This window comes from Callospermophilus lateralis, chromosome 1 (genome assembly GCF_048772815.1).
Source record: "Callospermophilus lateralis isolate mCalLat2 chromosome 1, mCalLat2.hap1, whole genome shotgun sequence".
In the NCBI taxonomy this organism is placed as follows: Eukaryota; Metazoa; Chordata; class Mammalia; order Rodentia; family Sciuridae; genus Callospermophilus; species Callospermophilus lateralis.
Window position 1 is genome coordinate 58,524,994 of NC_135305.1, and position 24,796 is coordinate 58,549,789.

The 24,796-nt window shown below is 34.0% G+C and overlaps 1 protein-coding gene across 2 annotated transcripts in view; it reads left to right on the top strand.

Moving 5' to 3' along the window:
- The window catches only part of Phtf2 (putative homeodomain transcription factor 2), a 135,612-nt gene that overhangs the window by 10,249 nt on the left and 100,567 nt on the right, over window positions 1-24,796 (top strand). The window lies entirely within an intron of this gene.

A 24,796-nucleotide genomic window follows, 5' to 3' on the forward strand; every position in this document is an offset into this window, starting at 1 on the left:
CAATTTTTGTGAGAAGTGTGTTGAAATCTCTGTAATTGTGGACTTGCAGATTTCTCCTTGAAGTTCTACCAGTTTTTACTTCATATATTTTGAAATCTTCTAGACATAGGCATATTTAGGATTTTATGATCTCTTAATGAGTTAGATTTATCATTATAAATTGCTCTCTTTATCCATCTTAATTTGCTTTGTGATCTACTTGTTATAGTCATTCACTTTTCTTTTTTATAATTAGTATTAGCACGGTATATTATTTTACTTTTTATCTGTCTTTTTGTTTATATTTAAGGACAGCATATTGTTGGATCTTGCTTTATTAAATCCAGTTTCCCAATCTCTGCCTTTTAATTTAGGCCATTTACATTTAATGTGATTATTCATATTGTTGGGCTTAAAGCTATCATCTTGCTTTTGTTCCATCTGTACATTTTGCCTTCTTTCGAATTGAGTATTTTTTAATCATACCATTTTATGTTATTTTTTTTGTCTTATTATCTTTAGCTTTTTTTTGTTTGCAATAGCTAGTATACATTTTTAACTTATCACATTCTATTTTTTTAAGATTTTTTAAAGATGGACACAATATCTTTATTTTTATGTGGTACTAAGGATTGACCCAGTGCCTCACATATGTGAGGCAAGCACTCTACCACCGAGCTATAACCCCAGCCCCTTATCACAGTCTATTTTTGTGTAAAAAAGACTTCATATAAGAAGTATAACACGATTATTTCTTCTCTCCCAAACTTTGTGCTTTGGTCATATGTTTTAGTTCTATACATGTTATAAACCTCCCAGTATAATGTCAATTTTTAAAGCTTTAAATATTTCTCTTTTGAAGAGATTTAAAAACAATATACTATTTTCAAAGATCTTCATTCCTTTGAGTATAATAGATTTACTTCTTGTGTCATTTTTCTTCTGTGTGAAGGAAACATTTTAACATGTATTATGGTGCTTATCTGCTTCTGATAAATTTCATCAGCTTTCATATATCTGAAAAAAAAATTTTAAAATTTTATTTTTGAAATATATTTTTGCTGGGATAGAATCATAGGATGACAATTTTATCTTTTACCACTGATCTTAAGCACTTTTATTATATTGTGCTTTGGAGGGGTTTATTATGCTTGAGGTTTATTAAGTGTCTTAGGTCTCTGGGTTTACCTTTACATCAATTCTAGGAAAACTGTGGCCATTGTTTATTCAAATAGTTTTTCTGTCTTTCTCCTCTTATTCCGGTATTCCAGTTACACTTATATTAGGCCACATGATAACCAACAGCTAACCAGTGATAACCCACAGCCCACAGCTAACCAATGCTCTGTTGTTGTCTTTTTTTTTTTTAAGTCTTTTTTTCTCTTTCCTGTTTTCATTTTGGATAATATTTATTGCTGTCTTCAAGTTGACTAACCTTTTCTTTTGCCAGTTTCTTAATCTGTTGTTAATCTTATCTACTATATTTTATAAGATATTGAATTTTTCATCTGTCCAAGTGCAGTTTGGATATATTTTTTTTTCATTTATTTTGTTTATTTACTTTTATGTGGTGCCTTATTATCCCAGGGCCTTGCATGTGCTAGGCAAGCGCTCTACCGCTGAGCCACAACCCCAGTCCCCAGTTTGCATCTTTTTATCTTCCATGCCTCTTTTTAACATTCTTATGCTTTTGTGTACTTTCTCAAATATTTCCTAATTTTTTTTTTGTTCTTTTTAGAACATAATAGTTTAAAAATTTTGGTAAAAACATATAATTTGGAATTTACTATTTAAGTGTACAGTTCAGTGGTGGTAAGTATATTCACAATTGTTATGAAACAGCTCTCCATGGCTTTTTCATCTTGCAAATATGGGATTCTGTATCCATTAAACAATAACTTCTTTCCAGGCAACCCCATTTCAACTTTATGTCTCTGTGACTTTTTCTGTTCTAGGCACATCATGTAGGAATCAAATATAGGAATATTTGTCTTTTTATGACTGACTTATTTAATTTGGCATCATGTTCTCAAGATTCATCCATATTGTACTATCTGACAGTATTTCCCTTTTTTTAAAAGGCCAAATACTATTTTGTTGTATGTTCAAATTATATATGATTTTTCTATTTGTCCACTGATGAACATTTGAGTTGCTTCTATCCCTTAATTATTATAAGTAGTGCTGCTTTGAACGTGGTTGTGAAAATATCTCTTTGAGACTTTGCTTTTAATACTCTTGGATATACTTTTAGAAATGTAATTGTTAGATCAAATGGTAGTTCCATTTTTAGTTTTTTGAGAAACTTCCATACTGTTTTCCAAACTGGTTATTCTGTTTTATAGTTCTAGCAATAATGCATAAAGGTTTCAATTTCCTCACCATTATTTATTATTTTCTGTTTTTATTTTTAAACTGATAGTTCATTGTGATTTTAATTAGTATTCTTGGTAATTAGTGATGTTGAATATCTTTTCATATGCTTATTGGCCATTTGTATATTATCTTTGGAGAAAAGTCTGTTCAAATCCTTGCCCCTTTAAAAGTAAGGTTATTTTGGGGCTGGGGTTATAGCTCAGTGGAAGAGCACTTGCCTTATACATGGGATGCACTGGGTTCGATTCTTAGCACCACATAAAAATAAATAAATAAAGATATTGTGTCTTTCTTAAATAAATCTTTAAGAAAATAAGGTTATTTGATTTTTTTTTCTTGTTGAATTGTAGGAATCTATTATATATTTTGGCTATTAACCCCTTACCAAACATATTTTTGGCACATATTTTCTCCCATTCTGTAGGGCCTTTTTATTCTATTCTGTTGGATCCATTGAGGCACAACAGTTAAAATTTGATGTAATCCATTTGTCAGTTTGTACTTTTGTTGCCTTGTACAAAAATGAATAAATCATTGCCAAGTCCAGTGTAATAAAACTTTGCCTTTGTATTTTCTTCTAGGAATTTTGTAATGTTAGATCTTATGTTTATGTCTTTAATCTATTTTGAGCTAATTTTTGTGATGGTGTAAAATAAAGGTCCTCCTTCATTCTTTTGCATGTGAATATCCAGTTTCCCAGCACCCATTTGTGGCAGAGAATGTTCTTTCTCCATTGAGTAGTCTTGGTACCCTTGTTGAGGATCATTTGACATATACACAAGGGTATATTTCTAGGATTTATATTCTATTTCATTTGTCTGTTTTCTTTTATGTCAGTACCACACTGTTTTGATTGCTGTAGCTTTATAAATATCTTTTGAAATCAGGAAGTTTGAGTCCTCTGAATTTATCTCTTTTCAGAATCAGTTTGGTTTTATTTGGGGCCACTTAAGAGTCCTTATGAATTTTAATATGGCTTTTTCTATTTCTGCAAAAAATGCCATTGGGATTTTGATAGACATTGCATTGAATATGTAGATTACTTTGGGGACTATATGGATATCTTAACAATAGTAAGTCTTCTAATTCATGAACATGGGATTTCTTGCCATTTATTTGAGACTTTGAATTTCTTTTAACAATGTTTTGTGTATAACAGGTGTTTTAATGTCTTTATTTAAAAATTTTATCATCTTTGTTATTTCTGGGTCATTACTGTTTTCTCCTTATAGGTTGAATTTTCCTATTTCTTTACATGCCTGGATAATTTTTGCTTAGATGCTAGAAATTGTATGTTTTAAATTGGAGCTGGATTTTCTTTGTATTCTTTTAAATATTTTTGAGCTGTGTTCAGGGACACAGTTAAATAATTTGAAACAGTTTAATCTTCAAGGTTTGCTTGATAAACATTGTTAGGTGAGATCTGAGCATCCTTTAGTATAAGGCTAATTTGGTCCTATTACTGAACAATATCCTTTTAAATATCTAGATGTTATGCGTTATTATAGTTTCTGTGTTTTAACTGAATTCTCACCACCCATATGTGAGCTTTTGTAATTTTTGTTCTGCCTACTTCTTCCTGGTGATTTTTTACCCCTGACTTCACGCTAGTTTTCCTACCCATCCTTGCTGGTCAGGACTCAGCTGAAGAAGGGGGAATCCTTTGCAGAATTCTGGACTCTTCTTTGCAGCTCTCTTTCTGGTACTTTGCCCAGGAACTTCAGCTACCTTAGTGCCTTGAATTCTCAAAATCTGTCTTCTCAGTTTGGGAAGACTTGCATGCTTCCTTCTCCTAGCACTGATCCTAGAAACTCTTTTAGACAGCATCTTTGGACAATCGTGGGGCTTTTTGTTTCCACTCTTTTAGGAATCACTGTTCTGGCTATTGTTCTGCCTGAAAAATGTTTTACATATATTGTCCATTTTTTAAAATTTTGTAAGGTAGGAATATTAATTTGGTTTCAATCATTCTGTCATGCCTAAATAGTAGAATTCTTTTATATTGAATTTTAAAGCAATAATCTAAATTAAAAATATTAGAAACATAATTTTTAACATAATTAGAATTAAATTTCCCCCGCCTTTTTTTTTTTTTGGCACTAGGATTGAACCCAGGGATGCTTTACCATTGAGCTAAGTCTCCAGCCCTTTTTATTTTTTTATTTTGAGACGGGTTCTCACCAAGTTGTTTACAGCCTCCCTAAATTGTTGAGGCTTGCTTCGAACTTGCAATTCTTTTGCCTCAGTCTCCTGAGTCTCTGGGATTACTGGCATGTGCCACTATGCCTTGGTAAATCCCTTGGTTTTAGAGTGCATTAGCATGGCATGCCTGGAACCAGAGCTTTGATTGATTGAATATGTTTTTGTTTATCTTCACCATTCATGTTTCACTTGAAACAAATGTAGGCAAATATGATGAATTAAAATGTAAGCAGCTAATTTCTTTTTCTTGTTTTATAAACCCAGTTCTTACTGACAGTATGTGTATAAAATATGTCTAGATAATTTCCAAGGAAGACCAATGAATAATGTTTATTTCCCTAAGGGTATAATAATTCACTTATTGTCATTAGAAAATGTTTGTAACACTGCCTGAAAATACTACTTGATTGGAAAATAATCTTTCATGTTTTGGTTGTTCAATTTAACTTAGCCTTGGGAATAATAGATATTAAGGACTGTTAAAAGTCTTTGTGAACAAAATGGGCTTAATCTATATTCTCATTATAGGTAACTGGAATGACCTTTAGCTTTTCTTCTGATGGAGATGGATGCATTATGTGAAATGGTAAAATTAAAGCCCAAGGCTAATTTTCTTGTGCCAGTCCTATACTTCTACTGCAAACACTAAATGAAAAAATTAACTTAATTATAAGAGGAAGGCTTTGTGTATATTATTTTGACAATTTGCATTTAGACAATTAACATGAAAAAAGAAGGTATTTTAAAACTGAATCAAAGTTTATCATAACTATTTTTTCTTTGAATGTGATTTCAGACTAAAAATCAAGTTGCAAGAATAATACAAAGAATTTCTGTAAACCCTTTGCCCAGATTACTCAAATATTAACCATATTTACTTTATCCTCTGTCTCTCTTTACACACCTCCCTCTCTCTCTCCCTCCCTCCCTCCCTCCCCCTCTCCCTCTGTCTCAAGTCATTTGAGTTATAATATTCCCTTACCTTTAATAGCTTAAGTTTTTGTTTACATAAAACAGGATCATTGTTGTTACTAATTTCTAGTTTTGTTGCATTGGAATTATAAAAGATAATTGATATGATTTCAGTTTTTAAAAATCTTTTGAGACTTGTTTTGTGGTCTATCATTTAATCTATTTTGGAGAATATTCTTTATGCTTTTGAGAAAAATGTGTATTTGGCAATGGTTGGGTGGAATGTTCTGTAGATATTTGTTAGTTTAGTTTGGTTTAGGGTACAATTTAACTCAGCTGTTTCTTTGATGATTTTTCTGCCTGGATGATCTGTCCATTGCTGAAAGTGTAGTGTTAAGTTTCCTAAGTATTATTGTATTGGAGTTTTTCTCTTTAGGTCTTTTAATATATATTTTAAAATTTGTTTGGGTGCTCATATATTGGGTACATATATATTTAGAATTATTTCTTGCTGAATTGACCCCATTATCATTATATAATGACCTCTTTTGTCTATCTTTAGGGCTTTCATTTGGATTCCATTTGCATGAAATATCCTATTCCATTTCTTCACTTTCAGTCTATGTGGGTCTTTAGAGGTGAATTTCTTATAAGTAACATATATTTGAGTCTTGTTTTTTAATCTGTGTCATTTATTTATTTATTTTATGATGCTGTGGATTGAACTCAGGACATGACACATACTAGGCAAGTGCTATACCACTAAACTACAACTCCACTCCACACTTTTATGTCTTTTAATTGGAGAATTTAATGCATTTAATTCAAGGTAGTTATTGATAGGTCAGGTCATACTACAGCCATTATGGAACTTGTTTTCTAGTTTGTTGTAGTGCCTTCCTTTCTTCTTCTTTTGCAGTCTCCTTTGTATTTACATGATTTGCTCTAGTAGTATGTATTGATACAAGCTATTTTGAAATGATAGCAAGTTAATATGATCATAAAGTTAAGAACAAATAGAAGAACAAGAGAAATTATAATATAAAAAAATTCTACACTTGTACTCTAAATTTTTGTTTTCTTGTAATAAAATCTTTCCCTTAATATGTATTTATGCACATATATACTACACTTTGAATTTCATAGATCCCATTTGCATTTTTCTATATTGTCCATTTTTAGCATATTAATGTAATTATTCTCAATTGTTTTGTTAGTCTTCATGCTAAAATAGGAATGGTTCATGTACCATGCTTATTGAGCATTCTGAATTTGTTTATATAATTATTCTTAACAATGAGTTTTATATCTAAGATCATTCTCCTACATAAATGCAGTAGAAAGATCAAAATCAGGAAATTAACACTAATATAATACTATTTCGAATCTATAGATATTCACATTTCACCATCCTTCATAGCAAAAGAAAATCCAGGATCACATACTGCATTTAGTTATGTCTCTCTAATTTCCTTTTCTAACAGTTCTTGAACCTATATTTATATTTCATGATATTGACTTTTTTTTAAGTGCTAAGGCCAGTTTTTTTTGTGTAGCATCCTTCAATATAAGTTTGATTTTTTTTCCTCCCTCATAATTAGATTCAGGTTGTGTACTTTTGGCAGAAACACCTCAGATATGTTACTTTATACTGCCTTATATTAGGAAGCAAATGCTGTAATTTCTCCTTTTACTGGTAGATATTTCCTTGTGATAACTTCACTATTTTACTCTTTGTGATTACTAAGTACTTAGTGGAGAGGTACTTTGAGTTTATGTAAATATCCTGTTACTCTCAAATTTACCCATTAGTTTTAATATCCATTGATGGTTGTGTATTGTGTGAATTGGTTATCTCCAGATGGTTGCTAAATGATGTGTTTTTTTTTTTCAATTCTCTTAATTTTTTCTATTTATTAGATGGCTTCTTGTAATGAAGAAAACTTTCCCTTTAGTATGTATATATTCATTTATTCATATCAGTGTGCAGTGATAGATTAATATTTTAAACTTTTGCCAATGTTCCTATAATTCTTTGAGCATTTTCTTACTTTATGAACTAAAACCTGTACTATCTCTTCTCTAGCCCTGTAATCAGACATTTCTTTAAGGAGTGTGGATTCCGTTTACTATGGAATAGTTCTAGAGATCTGGTTGCTAGGTGTGTTTATTGCTAGTGAAGAGTTATTGCTTCTAGGCCCTCTCAGTGAACATAATTAAAAAAGTGTGTGTGTGTGTGTGTGTGTGTGTGTGTGTGTGTGTGTTTTGGTACTGGGGATTGAACCCAGGGGCACTCATTCACTGAATCACATTCCCAGCCCTTTTTATATTTTATTTTGAGACGGGATCTTGCTAAGTTGCTTAGGGCCTTGCTAAGTTGATGAGGCTGGCTTTGAACTCAAGATCCTCCTGCCTCAGCCAGAGCTTCTGGGATTATAGGCGTATGCCATTGTGGCCAGCTAAATGTGTATGTTTAAGTATATATGTGGGGGATACATGTAACATATCTTAATTTTCAGAAAGGGATATTTATTTAACTGGCGTCATGGCTACCAAAAATAAAGTGAATATAGTCTTTGGCTATATGATCAACTAGTCATGTCTTTATTTAAAAATGTTATAGTTCTGATTGTGCTCAGTGGCATACACCTGGAATCCTAGCAGCTCAGGAAACTGAGGCAGAAGCATTGCAATCTTGAGGTCAGTCTCTGCAATTTAGTGAGCCTGTTTCAAAAAAAAAAAAGCAGGGCCACCAATTGCCGCAGTCTGGCTGGGCACAAAAATCACGAGCCACTCAAATGGGAACAAATTTTATTTTTGAAACTCCTGCCAATGCCCTGTAAGCTCCAGGGAAAATTGCCTACCGACCCACACACGTTCTCCCGGACCCCTACAGGAATTCCCTCCTACCGCACTTCCCCAACCAATGGGAACTCTCCAGGAGTCCTGTAGCAGGCCGAGGTGGACAGCAGAAGTCTAATATCCATAAGAATGCAGATCTTAACATAATCATATCATCTCAATGGCTTGCTGGCGTCACCTTTCAACCAAAAATGCCATGCATCATATTACTTGGCTATGGTTCTTAGCATCATCCGATGATGGGTAAGAACCATATGTTGAATTGGACAACCTAACAGGCACGGTCCCTAAGCCACATTGCTTGTTGCTTAATTAAACAGAAGCGGGGAGATGCTAAGAGCCATAGCCAAGTAATATGAAGAGAACATTGCCATTTTGAATGGTATTCTTAGTTAAGGTTAAGAGCCCAACATCATGATGGTCAACTAGCTCCCTGAATGGGGGGATGGATCCTGTTACAGAACATACAGTAGTGTCTGTACTTAGATCAGTTTTAACTGTCTTCATGAATCTGCTCTCAAAATGAAGTGTGTGTGTATGTGTGTGTGTGTGTGTGTGTGTGTGTGTGTGTGTATGTGTTTGCATACAGGTGCACAAAAATAAAAATGGTCCTAGCTAAGGTGATAAAGATGTCAAAGGTTGTTCAGGAGAACTTATTGGATATCAGAGTAAATAGGATCTCAGGATAGCACTGCCCACATTAAACATGATTTTAAAAAAATGGCACACCAACTCTATAGCTATGCTACAGGGAAAGAATAAAGGAAAGAAGCAACCATGAAAAGATTATCCTATGTAGAATAATTGCTATATATGAAATAAATACTCCAGCAAATGAAATAGAAAAAATATTCAGAAATATAATGCCAAGAATTTCTGAAATGAAATATGTACTTGCAGATTGAAAGGCATACCAAATTTTAGGAAAAAATTATGAAATGATTTAATGATTAAATGATGTAAATGATTAAAAGTCGCATACCATAATAGTTAATAACTTCAGAAATAAGGAGAGAATTAATATGTTGTCTTGGCCAGAGAGAGAAAGAGAGAGAGAGAGAGAGAGAGAGAAAGAGAGAGAAAGAAGAGAACATGATGGAAAAAAAATTTTGAGTTGCTGTGAACTTCTCAGTTATGGGCAATTCTAGAAGTCATTGTAGCAATGTTTTCAAAGTTTTGGTTGAAAGAAGGTGTGGACTGACGTATCATGCACAACAGAATTAGATTTGGTTTGTCTCGCTACTAACAGTGACTAAAAATATAAGAATTTTTGATGTTGTGGTATAAAAAAGTATGGAAACAGTCCAGGCCTGGAATGATTTTAACAAAGACAATTCAGGTCTTCCCTCTATATGAATACATTTGACTTCTAAAGCAATACCACTTGTCCATGGTGGCTACTGGAGCAATAGCTATTAAAACAGAAGTTTTTAAAAATTGGATTGTTTTTAATATTTAATTGATTTTTAAAAAATATATTTTTTAGTCATTGATGGACTTTTATTTTACTTATTTATTTATATGTGGTGCTGAGAATCAAATCCAGTGCCTCACACATGCTAGGTAAGTGCTCTACCACTGAGCCATAACCCCAGTCCCCTAAACTATTGATTTTTAATTAACACACAATAATCATACATATTTATGGGGCATAGTGTTATATTTCAGTACATGTTTACAGCGTGTCATAATTAGAGCAGGGTCATTGATGCACACACACATACACACACATTACGTTAAACATCTCTTATATTGTTTATTTTGGAAGCATTCAAAATCATCCTCTCTCCTAGCTATTTTGAAATATACATTTAATCATTATCAATCATAGTTATTCTGTTGGGCTATAGAACACTAGAAGTTTTTCCTTGTATCCGGCTATACTTCTGTACTTGTTAACCATCCTTTCTACATACCTGTTTCCTCCAACTTTCCCATCTTCTGCTGAACACTGTTCTATTTTCTACTTTTCTATGAGAATGACTTTTTTAGTTTTTACATATATGAGAATTTGCAGTAATTGTTTTTCTGTGCTGGCCTTATTTCTTTCACTTAACATATAGAATTCCAGTTCTGTGTGCATTGCTGAAAATGAAAGAATTTCATTCTTATTTGCAGCTGAATAATATTTCATTTTGTATATATACACCACATTTTCTTTATCCATTTATTCAATCATGGATACCTGGGTTGATTCTGACTATTGTGAATAGTGCTGTAGTGAACAGGAACATAGACATCTTTTCAGCATACTGATTTCCTTTCCTTTTATTATATACTTTGTATTGAATTGCTGAATCCTATGGCACTTCTAGTTCTAGATTCTTTTTTAATATGTATTTTTTAGTTGTTAATGGATTTTTGGGGGGGTACCAAAGATTGAACTTAGAGTCACTCAACCACTGAGCCACATCCCCAGCCCAGTTTTGTATTTTATTAGAGACAAGGTCTCGCTGAGTAGCTTAGTGTCTTGCAGTTGCTGAGGCTGGCTTTGAACTCGAGATCCTCCTGTCTCAGCCTTTTGAGCTGCTGGGATTACAGACGTGCACCACCGTGCCCGGCTCAATTGATCTTTTATTTTATTTATTTATTCATATGTGGTGCTGAGGATCAAACCCAGGGTCTCATACATGCCAGGCAAGTGCTTTACCACTGAGCCACAACTTCAGCCTCCCAGTTCTAGGGTTTTTTTTAATATATATATATATATATTTTTAGTTATAGATGGACACAATATCTTTATTTATTATTTTATGTGGTGCTGAGGATCAAAGCCAGTGCCTCATGCATGTGAGGTAAGACCTCAACCACTGACCCACAACCCCAGCCCTAGTTCTAGGTTTTTTTTTTTTGTTTGTTTGTTTTTGTTGTTGTTGTTTTAAGATGGACAGAATGCCTTTATTTTATTTGTTTATATTTATGTGGTGCTGAGGATCAAACCCAGTGCCTCATGCATGCTAGGCAAGCATTCTACCACTGAGCCACAGCCCTAGCCCCCCAGTTCTAGGTTTTTGAGCAACCTGCATGAGTTCCCTTTTCTCCATTTCCTTGACATCATTTGTGTGTGTGTGTGTGTGTGTGTGTGTTTCTTTTTGAAAATAACCATTTTGACTAAGGTGAGATGATATCTCATTGTCACTTTGATTTGCTTTTCCCTGATGATGATGTTGAACATTTTTTTCACATGACTTGTTGGTCATTTGTATTATCTTCTTTTGAGAAATGTCTGTTCAGATCATTTGTTCATTTTAAAATTTGATGCATTTTTTTAAAAAAACTGTTTGAATTCCCTATATATTCTTGATATTCCTTGTTAGATGTATAATTCACAAATATTTTCTCCCATTCTGTAGGTTGTGTCTTCATTTTTTATTATTTAAAGAAGATATTTTTGTTTGTTTGATGGAGCCCCATTTATCGATTTTTGCTTTAGTGTCAATTTTTTTGCTAGCACCATGCTATTTTGATTACTATAGCTTTGTAGTATGTTTTGAAATCAAGTATTATGATGCCTATAGTTCCCCCACTCCCCAGGTGGTCAGTATTGCTTTGGTTTCTTTTGTGGTTTCAAACAAATTTTAGGAGTGTTTTTTTCCTATTCTGTGAATTATGTCATTTCCATTTTGATAGGAGTTGCATTGAATGTAAGATCACTTTGAGCAGTGTGGACATTTTAACCGTATTAATTCTAGTAGTCCATGGATCATCCGTCTGTCTGTTTCTTTCTTTTCTCCTTTTTCAATTTTTTTTCATCAGTGTTTTATAGTTTTTTTGGGGGGTGGGGTATTGAGGATTGAACCCAGGAGTGCTTAACCACTGAGCCATATCCCAAATCCCCTGCATTTTATTTAAAGACAGGGTCTTGCTGAGTTGCTAAGTGCCTTGCTAAGTTGCTGAGACTGGTTTTGAAATTGCAGTCCTCCTTCCTCAGCCTCCTAAGCTGCTGGCATTACAGGTGTGCACCACCATGCCCGACCTTATAGTTTTAATTGTAGTGTTCTTTTACTTCTATAGTTAAATTTATTCCTAGTTACTATTATTTTTTTAGTAGCTATTGTAAATGGGACTCCTTTCTTGATTTCTTTTTCTGCTAGTTCATTTGGTGTATCAGAATTACTCCTTTTTTATATCAATCTTATATCCTGCATCTTCACTGAATTGGTTTATCAGTTCTAGCTGAAAGTAGGAAACAGAATGAGGCAAGAGAACAAAAGAGCTTTCTCCAACTGAAAGTTCTGTTTAACACTTGTCCTTGTTTTGGAACCAGAACAAAGTCAACAAAGTCGTGACTATACCTACCTGTTAGAAATGTTAGAAAAGATTTTTATTTGGGGCAATAATGTGCTATGTGTTTATGTGTGGGTGGATGCTGGTTATTGAATCCAGGGTCACTACCACTGAGTTATATCCTTACCCTTTTAAACTTTGAGACAGATATCTCCAAATTGCTCAGATTGGCCTTGAACTTGCAATTCTCTTGCCCTAACCTCTCAAATAGCTGATGTGACAACATTTTTGACTAAAAAAGAGGAAGGTGGAATAGTATGAGTTAATTAGCAGCCTAGCAGCCTGCCACGCCAACCAAGTTGCTAATCAGATACACAGGAAGAAAGCTGGAGTATGGCTCAGTGGTAGAAAGTTTGCCTCACATGTATGAGGCCCTGGGTTTGATCCCCAGCATCTCTCTTACCCACACACAAAGAAAAGAAAGACAGAGAAAAAAAAGGGAAAAAAAACCCACAAAACAAGTTGATGTTTGTAACATGTAAGAGCTCAGGGAATGTAGCACTCCTGAGCCTTTCTTGACAAATATTACTTACCATAAGTAGTAATAATGTACTATATATCAAAGAAGCTAAAAGACAAGATTTGGAAAGTTTTTACCAAAAAGAAATGGTAAATGTTTGAGGAGATAGATATGCTTAACATGATTTGAACGTGACACATGCGTACATGTATTGAAATATCACATGAAATCCCACAAATATGTATACTTTGTCAATTAAAAAAACTAAAAAAGAATGATTAAATCAAGTCAACCTCAAATAAATAAAGAATGAACAGTAATAATTTCAGGCTTAGTGAAGCCATTGTAAAAGAATCAGTGGTGAAGGTCTGAGCTTGTAGCTCAACGGTAGAATGCTTGCCTAGAATGTATGAGGCACTGGATTTGATCCTTAGTACCACATAAAAATAAATAAATAAAATAAAGGTATTGTGTCCATCTACAACTAAAAAAATTTATATTAAAAGAAATCAGTACTGAGTCCCATTTAAATGTGGAAGAAAACTGAACAACTTTGAGAATGTTGATTGTAGAATTAAATCTCTCTTTTTTTGGTGCTGCGGATCGAACCCAGGGCTTCATGCATGCCAGGCAAATACTCTACCCATGAACCACATCCCCACCCTGAGAATTAAATCTTAATACTACTAAGTGCTCAAGATTTATAAGCAATAATTAGGTCTTTGGAGGAAGTATAAACTTGTTTATTATGTTATTTTCATAGCAGGGAATCATTAGGCATAATAAAATGTTGAAATGTAGCAAAAAGTTGAAATCATTGTGGATTTATTAAAGAATGATTTTTAAAACCTTTATTTATTTTTAATTAGTTAGTGGTCTCACTGTTTTGCCCATTCTGGCCCTGAACTCCTTAATTCAAGCTTCCTAGGTAGCTGGGACTACAGGCATGTCCCTCCCCACCCAACTTTAAAGGATGAGTTTTGTCACTCTATTTTTTAATGCTAGAAAGATCTTTGAAGAGTTAAATACCTCTTGTGGTAAAACATCTAAAAGTTCCTGAGTTCTTTCAGTTTTTCTTTTCTGTAGAGTTCATGGAATTTTTTTTTAATTTAATAAAAAGTATACGTGCTTATTTTAATAAATTAAAGCCATTTGAACGAATGTAGAAAACCTGATTGTTTTTCTCTCTATTTTCCATTCTCACCCCATTCTTCCCTTACCCCTTTAAAGATTTGCAGAGGAATATCCATCTAGTCTGTTCTCTGCTTAAAGAAGTTAATAAGGATTTGTGTGTTTATTTTATAAAAATTTCATATTCTTCATTGTTCTGTACCTTTAAAAAAAACATCTCTTATACTCCTATTAGTTATTTCTTCCATTTACTGGCAGTTCTGCAATAAGCAGCTTTGTACAGGTATACCAAGAGTTAAATGCATTTCTCTAGTGTTAAGATTGAAAGATATAATTATTTAAAATTCTGATAGTTAATGTGAAGGTTCCCTTTTAAAAAGCTGTTCTAGGGCCTGGCATTGTGACTCAGTGGCAGAGCACTTGCCTAGCATGTGTGAGGCACTGGGTTCAATCCTCAGCACCACATACAAATAAATGAGTAAAATAAAGATCCATCAATATAAAAAAATAATAAAAAGCTGTACTATTAGAAATAGTTCTTGGCATAAAGAAAAAACTAGCTCATAAATACTACTACTACTACTACACTATTATTACTTTTAAATAAAAGTGCACATTTTGGCTGATCATAGTGGTGCATGCCTATAATCCCAGTGGATTGGGAGGCTGAGGCAGGAGGATAGTGAGTTCAAAGCCAGCCTCAGCAAAAGTGAGGTGTTAGGCAGCTCAGTGAGACCCTGTCTCTAAATAAAACTATAAAAGAGGGCTGGGGATGTGGCTCAGTGATTGAATGTTCAATCCCTGGTATCCAAAAAAAAAAAAAAAAAAAAAACCAAACACTAAACCCCACATTTCTTCCATACTTAATAACACTGGATTTAAAATTTTGCCAACCTTATGATAAAGACCTAATTATTGTTATTATATATGTCTTTGAATACTAGTGAAGCTAAGCTGTCAACGCCCACCCCCCTTCCATTTTTTAGGCTTTTAATGTCTTCCTTTGTGAATTGTCTGTTTTATATCCCTTTGCTTATAATTTTCTTATTTATTTGTAGGAATTTTTAAAATAATTTGGATAGCAATCCTTTGTTTTCAGTTGCAGGCCTTTTGCCCATTTGATTTGTCTTTCAGCATTGTTTATGATATTTTTGAAAGAATTACTACATTTTGATGTTGTCAGTTTTTAAAAATGTGTTAACTTTTATTTGTCTTCTTGCATTTCCTTCACTCCACTGAAATCCTAAACTCTTGTTTTGTTAAATTCAGTGATCTGTTAACTGCCTTTTCGGTCCTTGGTGAAAGACTCTTCTCTGGGGTTGTGTAATACCAGCTTGTTTTCTGTTCTTGGCTTCCCTTACATTACCTACCCTTCCTTTGAATATTTGTGGACTTTCTTTCATAATACTTTTCTTAAGTGATATAATTCAGTCCTGTGCTTTTACTGAAGAGCTCTTTGAAGTGCACAGATCTTAATTAAGTATCCAACTTGATCATTTTGAAAAATGCATATATATATATCTAGGTAACCATCTCTGATTAAATATTGTCATTGTGTACATGGCTCCCAAATTCTTATCTCTATCCTTCTTTTCTATTACCTCTTTGACTTCCTAATTTTTTATGTTTCATAGGTATCATTAGCTTAACATGTCTAAAATCCTCATAATTTTTTTTCCTTGCTGTTGTTGTTTGTTTTACTTTGTTATTTTTGGGCCTTCATCTGAGAAAATGGCTCAGGCCCCAAACCTAGATTCTTCTCTTCCTAATCCCTCCCCCAACCTGCCCTATCCCATTCTATTCTCAGATCTTGTTGATTTCACCCATAAATAAAACTAAAAAAATATGCACTTGTTTCCATTGTCTTTTGCTTGCCCCCAGAACCAACATATACTCACCTTCTGCATGGGATTATGATAATCTGATCTGCTCTCCATAGCAGTAGTCTTTTGGAAGTTAGATCATCACTTCTCTGCTTGGATCACTTTAATTACTTATAGTTGTGTTTGTAATTATTTGAGGATGGCCTTAGGTCTGAGCCTAAGCAACTCCATTTTTAAAACTCCAAGTCTCATTAGGCACACCTAACAGAGCCCTCCAGTATGGTCTCAGATAAGTTACTTCCCTTCACCCTGATAAGCAGAGTGAAGCCTTTGGCAGGCTATCTTCTCCTGATAAGAGGGAAAGGCTAGAAGATAGGGGTGGAGTCCATCAGCCAGATGTTTCTGACCCCAGGGCAAATGATGTCATGGAGAAATCTGGTGGTAGCTGATAAGGATTGAAAGGGGAGTCAAAAGCCCCAAAATTTAGTATAAATAATAGAGCTGATGAACAGGGATTCAGCCAGTGGATACAAGGATGCACTCAAGCTGGAGAGCCTGATGAGGATCTGGACTGACATCCCATCACTTGTCATTGTTTTCCTGATCCTCTGCATGATCCTCATCACTCTCAAACTCTACCTACTCATCTGGACCCTGGTGAGAGCTGCAACTTCTCCATAGGACCCTCCTGCAGCAAAAAAAGCTAACTAAAACAATGACCAACCAGGAGACTAGACCTCATCATAAAGAATACTACTGAATGCCGGCTGGGGTTGTGGCTCAGTGGCAGAGCGCTTTAACCTAACATGTGTGAGGCCCTGGGTTTGATCCTCAGTACCACATAAAAATAAATAAATAAAATAAAGATATTGTGTCCAACAACTAAAAAATAAATATTAAAAAAAGAATACTACTGAATAAAATCTGAGCATTACTTTAACGATATTTAAAATTAAAATCACTTTAACAGTTGTCCACTCTACACCAGGAGAAGCCTGCCTTGGTTCTGGACCTGATCACCTCGGTCTGAGTGAGTGTGAATCTGCTGGACTTAAAGCCTAAGGCTTGAGACTTTTGATCTGACACTTGAACTCAGCTCACAGAGGGAATGTCTGTCATTAGCCTGTCATGATTAAGTGTGTTTGTAGTGCTTAGAATTGTTTGTTGTGAATTAATTAATCTAGAATTGTTTGCTGTGAATTGATTATGTCTATTGCAGTGCCTAGCATTAAGGATTGTCGTTTTCTTGATTAAGAACCTGTACAGTGAAATTGTATTGATCGATTTGAGTGAATAAAGCATTGAAAAGGGCAGAAGCGCGTGGACATTATTTTTCCCGCTCGACTGCATATGTTGCAATTTTGTCCCCTCAAGACAAATTACTTGCCATGATATTTGTGGCTCTGGCTTTCCTCTCAGACTTTGTCTTGAACCACCTTCCTCTGTATTTCAGGGTCTTTGTCTTTGCCCTTCCCTCTCATTTGAAAGTTCTGCTCTCATTCTTCACACTTCTCTCTTTTTGTTCTTTCTCACTTAAAAATGCTATCCTCAATTCTTAATGTAGCTGGCTGGTCTCATCCTTCAGCTCTCAAATTATATATCATCCCAGAGGGGAGTGCTTTGATTATTGTTTTAGTTAGCTTTTTTGCTGTTGTGATCAAAAGACCCGACAAGAACAGTTTTAAAAGAGGAAAAGTTTACTTGGGTACTCACAGTTTCAGAGGTCCATGCACAGCTGGCTTCATTGTTGTGGGCCCAAAGTGAGGCAGAACATCACGGCGGAAGAGTATGGCAGAGTAAAGTGGCCCATGGCATGGCATCAGGAAGCAGAGACACACTCCACTTTCCAGGGACAAAATGTATACCCCAAAGGCATGCCCCCAGTGACCTCTCTCCTCCAGCCACACCCTATCTTCCTACTGCTAATACCCAGTTAATCCCTGTTAGGGGATCTCTTCACTGATTGGGTTAAGACTCTCATAATTCAATCATTTCACCTTTAAACCACCTTGCATTGCCTCACATGAGCTTTTGGGGGATACCTAATATTTAAACCATAATAGTCATCCTTTCCTAAAGTGTCCCACTATATTAATCATATCACCGTATTTATTTCCTTCATGGTACCTCCTCAACACTAAATTATCTTTTTAATTGTTTCTATTTCTCTATGAAGTGTAGGTTTCATCAAGACAGGGACCTTGTTTCTTGCTCATTGTTTTAATCGGTTCCTGTTATTGTATGATATTAGTAAATGTTCAGCAAATAAATATTTATATTAAATGATCAGTATTGGCTGAAATATCATTAAAGTAATGTTCAGATTTTATTCAGTAGTATTCTTTTTTAATATTTATTTTTTAGTTGTTATTGGACACAATATCTTTATTTTATTTATTTATTTTTATGTGGTGCTGAGGATTGAACTCAGGGCCTCATACATGCTAGGCAAGCGCTCTGCCACTGAGCCACAACCCCAGCACATATTCAGCAGTATTCTTTATGATGAGGTATAGTTAACTAAACTAGGTGTTTTCTTAGATTTTACAATAATATAATGTTTTTGTTTATACAAGTTTAGAGTGATATTAATTGCCTATGATTTTTCTTCTTAAGTTATGTAATATGTTTGAAATACATACTTTGTATTGGTTCTGCTAAGGAATAAAAAAATTAAAAAATATTTCTTTTATGAATTATTACGGTAAATGGATAATTCTGCTTATTACTTCTTATTTTGCATTTAATTTTTCTATTCCAAGATTGAAATAACTTTTAACATAAAATGTAATGTTTGTCTTCAGCACATTTCCATGAAATATACTTATTTGTTTTCTTTTTTTTAATATTTATTTTTTAGTTGTAGTTGGACTCAATATCTTTATTTATTTTTATGTGGTGCTGAGGATCGAACCCAGGGCCTCGCACGTACTAGGCGAGCACTCTATCCTTGAGCCACAACTTCAGCCCTTGTTTTCTTAATAAATATGCTATTTAGTTAATTCTTTATCCTTCCAGATGAAGAATTAAAAACTTTCCATGAAATTGTGGTAACTTACGGCTAACATGATTACAACATAGCAATTCAGAAAATAGTAAGATTTATACACCCTACTGTCATATATATCTAAAAACAACAAAGAGAAAAAAAACTTATATATCCCTCTTCCCCGGGTGGGGGCATGGAGCAGAAACTAGTGGATTTCATTCTAACCCATACTATCTATGTTCCCTGTATCAGGATTAATTTCACCTTATTCTCAAGCTTCATTATCATTATGAAAAATTTGACTTGAACCTCAGCATTTACTATCCTTTTAAGGGCAGAGCAATTTCATTTCCAGTTTTCAAAGTCTAAAAATTGCTTGTTTTAGCAGTGGAGGAGGCAACTGAGTTATATTTAACTTTAGCATTTGGGAATGGAGTTAGACTAGACTTGGCAGGTTTGACTCTACGTCATTTTCTGTTTTTTTTTTTTTTTTTTAAGTTGTAGATGGACAATACCTTTATTTTATTTGCTTATTTTTATGTGGTGCTGAGGATCAAACCAAGTGCCTCACACATTCTAGGCGAGCATTCTACCACTCAGCCACAATTCCAGCTTGAGTCATTTTTATTGAAACTTTTAGGTTTACAAATTGTTATGTATTGATTGATATGTCAATAAATACACCAACTATATTTACTCTTTTTCACAGTATCTTTGCACCTTTTAATGTTAAGAAAGAGTACATTTGTACGTTTATGTGCATGTTTGGGGTGGTCATAGGAGTTGAACAGGTAGAGTTTTCAATTTGAGTCCTTAAGTTTTAACTCATCTTTGATGGTGCTTTGGTCAGCAACCTTTTATTTGGTTTGTAAATATTTGTGTTTAATATAAACAAAAAAAATCCTATAGATAATTTGGAGATTAAAAACATTGGGGTGCTCTCAACTTATAAATGGAAATGGAGGCACATATAGGTAAGTACACCAAAGTCTATACAAACCAGAATATTTTAAGTGTAATTTGAATACAGAGTAAGATTGAAAAATCTTGATTGGAAGAGTTTGGGAGAAACTTGTGGAGAAAGTGGAATTTATGAAGCCTTATCAAAACCACCTTTTTTTGCAAAGAAGAAATAATAATTTTAGCACAGAGGTAGAAAAATGTAGAAAGTGTGGCATGATTGAAACTAAATGAGAAGATGGTATGCGGCAATGTTGGGTAAGGAGGTTAGGATCAGACTGTAAGATTGAAGTAACAATTCTAAAGGGGTTATGGATTTTATTTTGTAAGCAGTAGGGAATGAAACAGTTGTTAGAAAAGGATAATACTGATATCCCAGGGCCTGAGGAGATTTACATAAATTACCTTTAAAAAATAAGATTTGTTCCATTTGATCTAAGTTTCTACTATTTTAAATTCCTTATATGTAACATGAATTTATCTAATATTAATATTCTTGAGTGTGTCAGTAAAAGTATAGAGAGGAACACTTGTACATTATTGGAATTGTTGCTTGTTTAATCTTAAATGAGTTGTGAAATACTTGGCTAGATATACTGGTGAGAAACTGAGGCCCAGTGAACTTACTAACTTATTCAGGAGCATACAGTTCTTAGTATCAGAACTTGGATCTAGAACTCAATTCTCCTTATTCTTAGTTATTGCTTTTTCCTCTCCTCTCCTTTCTCTATTGCATATTATAGAGTACTACATAGTGAGACACAGAGGAAGAATGATTCCCCCTGTTTTCTTCAAGGGTATTTACATATTACTTAGCATGTCTAAGGATCCTGGTTTGAGCCTCAGCACTGCAAAAAAAAAAAAAAAAAAAAAAGTGTTTACATATCATCAAGTGACCTGTGTGGCTGGGTGGTTGTTGTTGTTTTGCATTGTTAGTTAAATGAAAATTTTTTTAGTTTAGATAAATACCAAAAGAGAGACATCAGGCTGAAGCAGTTTTTATTCCATTGTGTACTTGTTAAGGAAGCTTTATATTGGAAGAAGTAAGGTGGGATGAGTAGAGAAAAGAACAATGAGAATAATGGGAGTGAGTGGGAATAAAGTGTTTTGTAAGGATAGTGGTAGTCATCATGGAACAAATAAATTTGTTTCAGAATGAGGGAGGTACATTGTAAGATTATATAGTATATGATAGAATAAGTTTTGATAATATCAGGGATAATTAAAACCTGGCAATTTTTTTTACTACATCTGTACAGAGAACACTCTTGGACATTATTATATTTGATAGTCTAAAAAGGTAGACTTCATATATTATTTTTTAATAATAATTTTTTTCCTCCAATGTGGTCTTTGGCATCATAAGTGCATTCTTTGTGGAAATTTATATAGTAAGGAGTAAATCCAGATATTTTGATAGGTATGATGATTAAATTAGTATAAAGGAGAGAATTGCACAAAGTAACTCCCTAAAAGTATCATACATATAGTTAGCCCTTTGGTTTTAGAGTTGGATTATTTCCATATTGTAACACACATTCTTAGGTTAGATGAGTTTTGTTTTTTTTTTTTTTAAAATTACATTCTGTATCAAGCTACCCAGTACAACTTTTTTCTTTCTTTTTTTTTTTTTTTTTTTTTTTTTTATGGTGCTGGGGATTGAACCCAGGGCCTTGTGCATGAAAGGCAAGGATTCAAGGATTCTACTAACTTAACTATTTCCCCAGCCCCCAGTACAACTTTTTTTGTGCTGCATTTCCCTCTGTATATTAAATTTAATGTCATAATTTAACATGAAAAAAATTGTATAACATAACATATCCTGACAATAGAGGCTATAAAACTATATATTCCTGTGCTGTTATTGAATCAAAGAAATTGGAAAGGCTTTAGTAATAGTCTTTATATCCAGAAAAGCATTTGTTGGTATATCAATCTTATTTATACTCGTGTAAAATTATTTATTTTTATTTTTGTTTAATGGTTACTTGTGAAATTTAGGTGTCTGCGTGTGTTTTGTCAGATGTCTGATTCAGAAACCTATCTTAGCATGCTGTAAAACCTGTTTTAAAAATAGGTATGAGCCACTTGGTGTCACTGAAAGGTTGTTGACACAATGGAAAAACTATTAAATGAGTTTTCAGAGCACCTCATTGCTGAAGAAAGGGGTTTTTAAATTGGAAAATTGAATTTTTGTTTCTGTAGATCCACATAAATATAATTAAAAATATACAGGACACTTTAAATATCTAAATATTGTTAGATCTTTGAAATTTATTTCTGAGTATAAGTTGGTGTAAACCAAAATGTATTTTTTAAAAATTGGCTTTAAAATTGTCTTGTTTTGAGGCAGGCAAATTTTTTTTAATTTTTATTGAAGATTTTCCTTTTTTCTTTTTGTTTTAATACTATTGTTCATATGGAAACTTTTAAATATTCCCTATATATAATATCTCATAAACTTAATAGATTGGGTGATTAAAAACCCTTTTACATTTTTTATATGAAGTGTATTCTATATTCTTGGGGAATTAGGAGAGGGGATTTTTATCCTGGTAGATAATCTGGAAATTTGTTTTCAATAAAGACTGGCTAAAGTGAAAGGAAGTAAATAAATATTCTCATATTTTTGTACCACTTATTATAGTTTGGGGGGGATGTCACAATGGGCAAAAGGTGCAACATCTGCAGTTGAGGGGAGAGATAAAAAATGTTCATGAGTTTCTGCCCTAGTCAATGTTTTATTCACTCAAATCACTCAATACAATTTCACTCTATAGGTTCTTAATCAAGAAAACGACAATCCTTAATGCTGGGCACTGCAATAGACATAATCAATTCACAGCAAACAATTCTAGATTAATTAATTCACAGCAAACAATTCTAGATTAATTCTAAACACTACAAACACACTTGATCATGACAGGCTAATGACAGACATTCTCTCTGTGTGCTAAGTTCAAGTGTCAGATCAAAAGTCTCAAGCCTTAGGCTTTAAGTTCAGCAGATGCACACTCACTCAGACCCAAGTGATCCGGTCCAGAACCAAGGCAGGCTTCTTCTGATGTGGAGTGGAAGGCTGGTTGAGGAGAGGGTCATAGGGAGCAGTTAGGGCTTTTACCAGGGTCAAGATTGCTGTAGAATTTGAAAGCATTGAGGAAAATGCAGAGGATCAGCACTGATGAAAAGTATTGGGATGTCAGTCCAGGTCCTCATTAGGCTCTCAGTGTGAAGGCATCATTGTCAGCTGGCTGACTGTCTGTTCATTGCTTTATTATTTATACTAAATTTGGGGGGTTTTGACCCCCCCCCCCCTTTCAATCTTTATCAGCTGCCACCTGAGCTCTCAGTGACATCATCTACCCTAGGGTTAAAACATCTGGTCTGGTGGTCCCCACCCGGATCTTTTCACTTTTCTCTCATACCTGCCTTTTCCTAGTTTGTGCCTGAGGGCCTTACTGGAGGCTCTGTTAGGTGTGCCTGGTGAGACTGCTGGTTTCAAACTGGAGTTTTAAAATGGAGTTGCTTAGGCTCAGGCCTAAGGCCATCCTTACAGGGGAGGAGGTCACCATTGTCTTGACAAATGTAATGAGGATATGAATAATATTGTAATGAACCATCCTTTAACAGAATCAAATTGGTTAAATGAGTTATCTCAAAACCTTCTAGAACAGAAAAACCAAAATGGGAGATTTTAAGTCGGTAAAGGAAAGCTTCCCTAAAAAATCCTGGTGAGAGAAATGAAGGTAGCTACACCTAACCAAGAAACTTAAGACAGGTGAACTTTGAAATCTAAATAATTCATGTGTATGTAGTTGAGAATTGACATTGTGATCTTATGATAATGAGGGAGCTATTTTTATTTTCAGTGTCAACAAAACTTATTATTCAGTGTATTCCTGCTCTCAGTTATTTTCCATGTTTTAAAAAAGAAATATAAATACTTCCCAGTATTTATATGGATTGGGGAATTTTTTAAATACAAAAGCTAATTATAAAAATACTTACGATTGGGTAATCTGTATGTTCTGGATTGTGGTAGGCATTTTATGTATATTATTTATTGCTCACAAAACTTTATAAGAAGTAAAGAACATGTATTTCTATTTTGAAAGTGAAAGAAACTGAGGTTCAGAGAGATTCAATGACTTCTTCAGTATTAGATAATGAATAATGGACCTGATACTTGAATCGTGGTCTTTTGATTCTGAGATCCTTTTCTTTCCATTATATCAGGGTATTTGGCAGGAATTTCAAAATGTTTTGCTTGGCTTGGATTTTTTTTTTCTAAGTTTGCTTAGATTTGATCTGTTAAAGAGAATCAATATCTTAGGAAAGGTAATAAAATAATGTGGTCTATAACACTTGTAAGAAAAATATAAGAATTAAGTAAATTCTGCTTTAAATTTTAGGTGTTGATCATCTGACATTTGAACTTTTTTTCTGTGTGTAGGAAGTACTGAGGATTGAGGGTGCTCTACAACTGAGCTAGACTCAGCCCTTTTTATTTTGAGACAGGGTCTTGCCAAAGTTGTTTAGGCTGGCCTTGAATATGAGACCCTCCTACCTCCTCCTCTGGAGTAGATGGATTACTGGCAAGTAGCACAGAACCTGGCCTGACATCTGAATTTGATAATACTTTTCATTATGTTTGAATCCTAATATGTTAAAGAAGCATACATGGTCCCAAGAATGGTATATAAAATCTGTGATATTTTGGTATACTGTGGCAAACTATACAGTAGCATTTCTATAGTTGCAGATCTGTACGGGCTCAACAGGGTCCCTCATTCCCTAGATTTCCCTGAGAGCTTG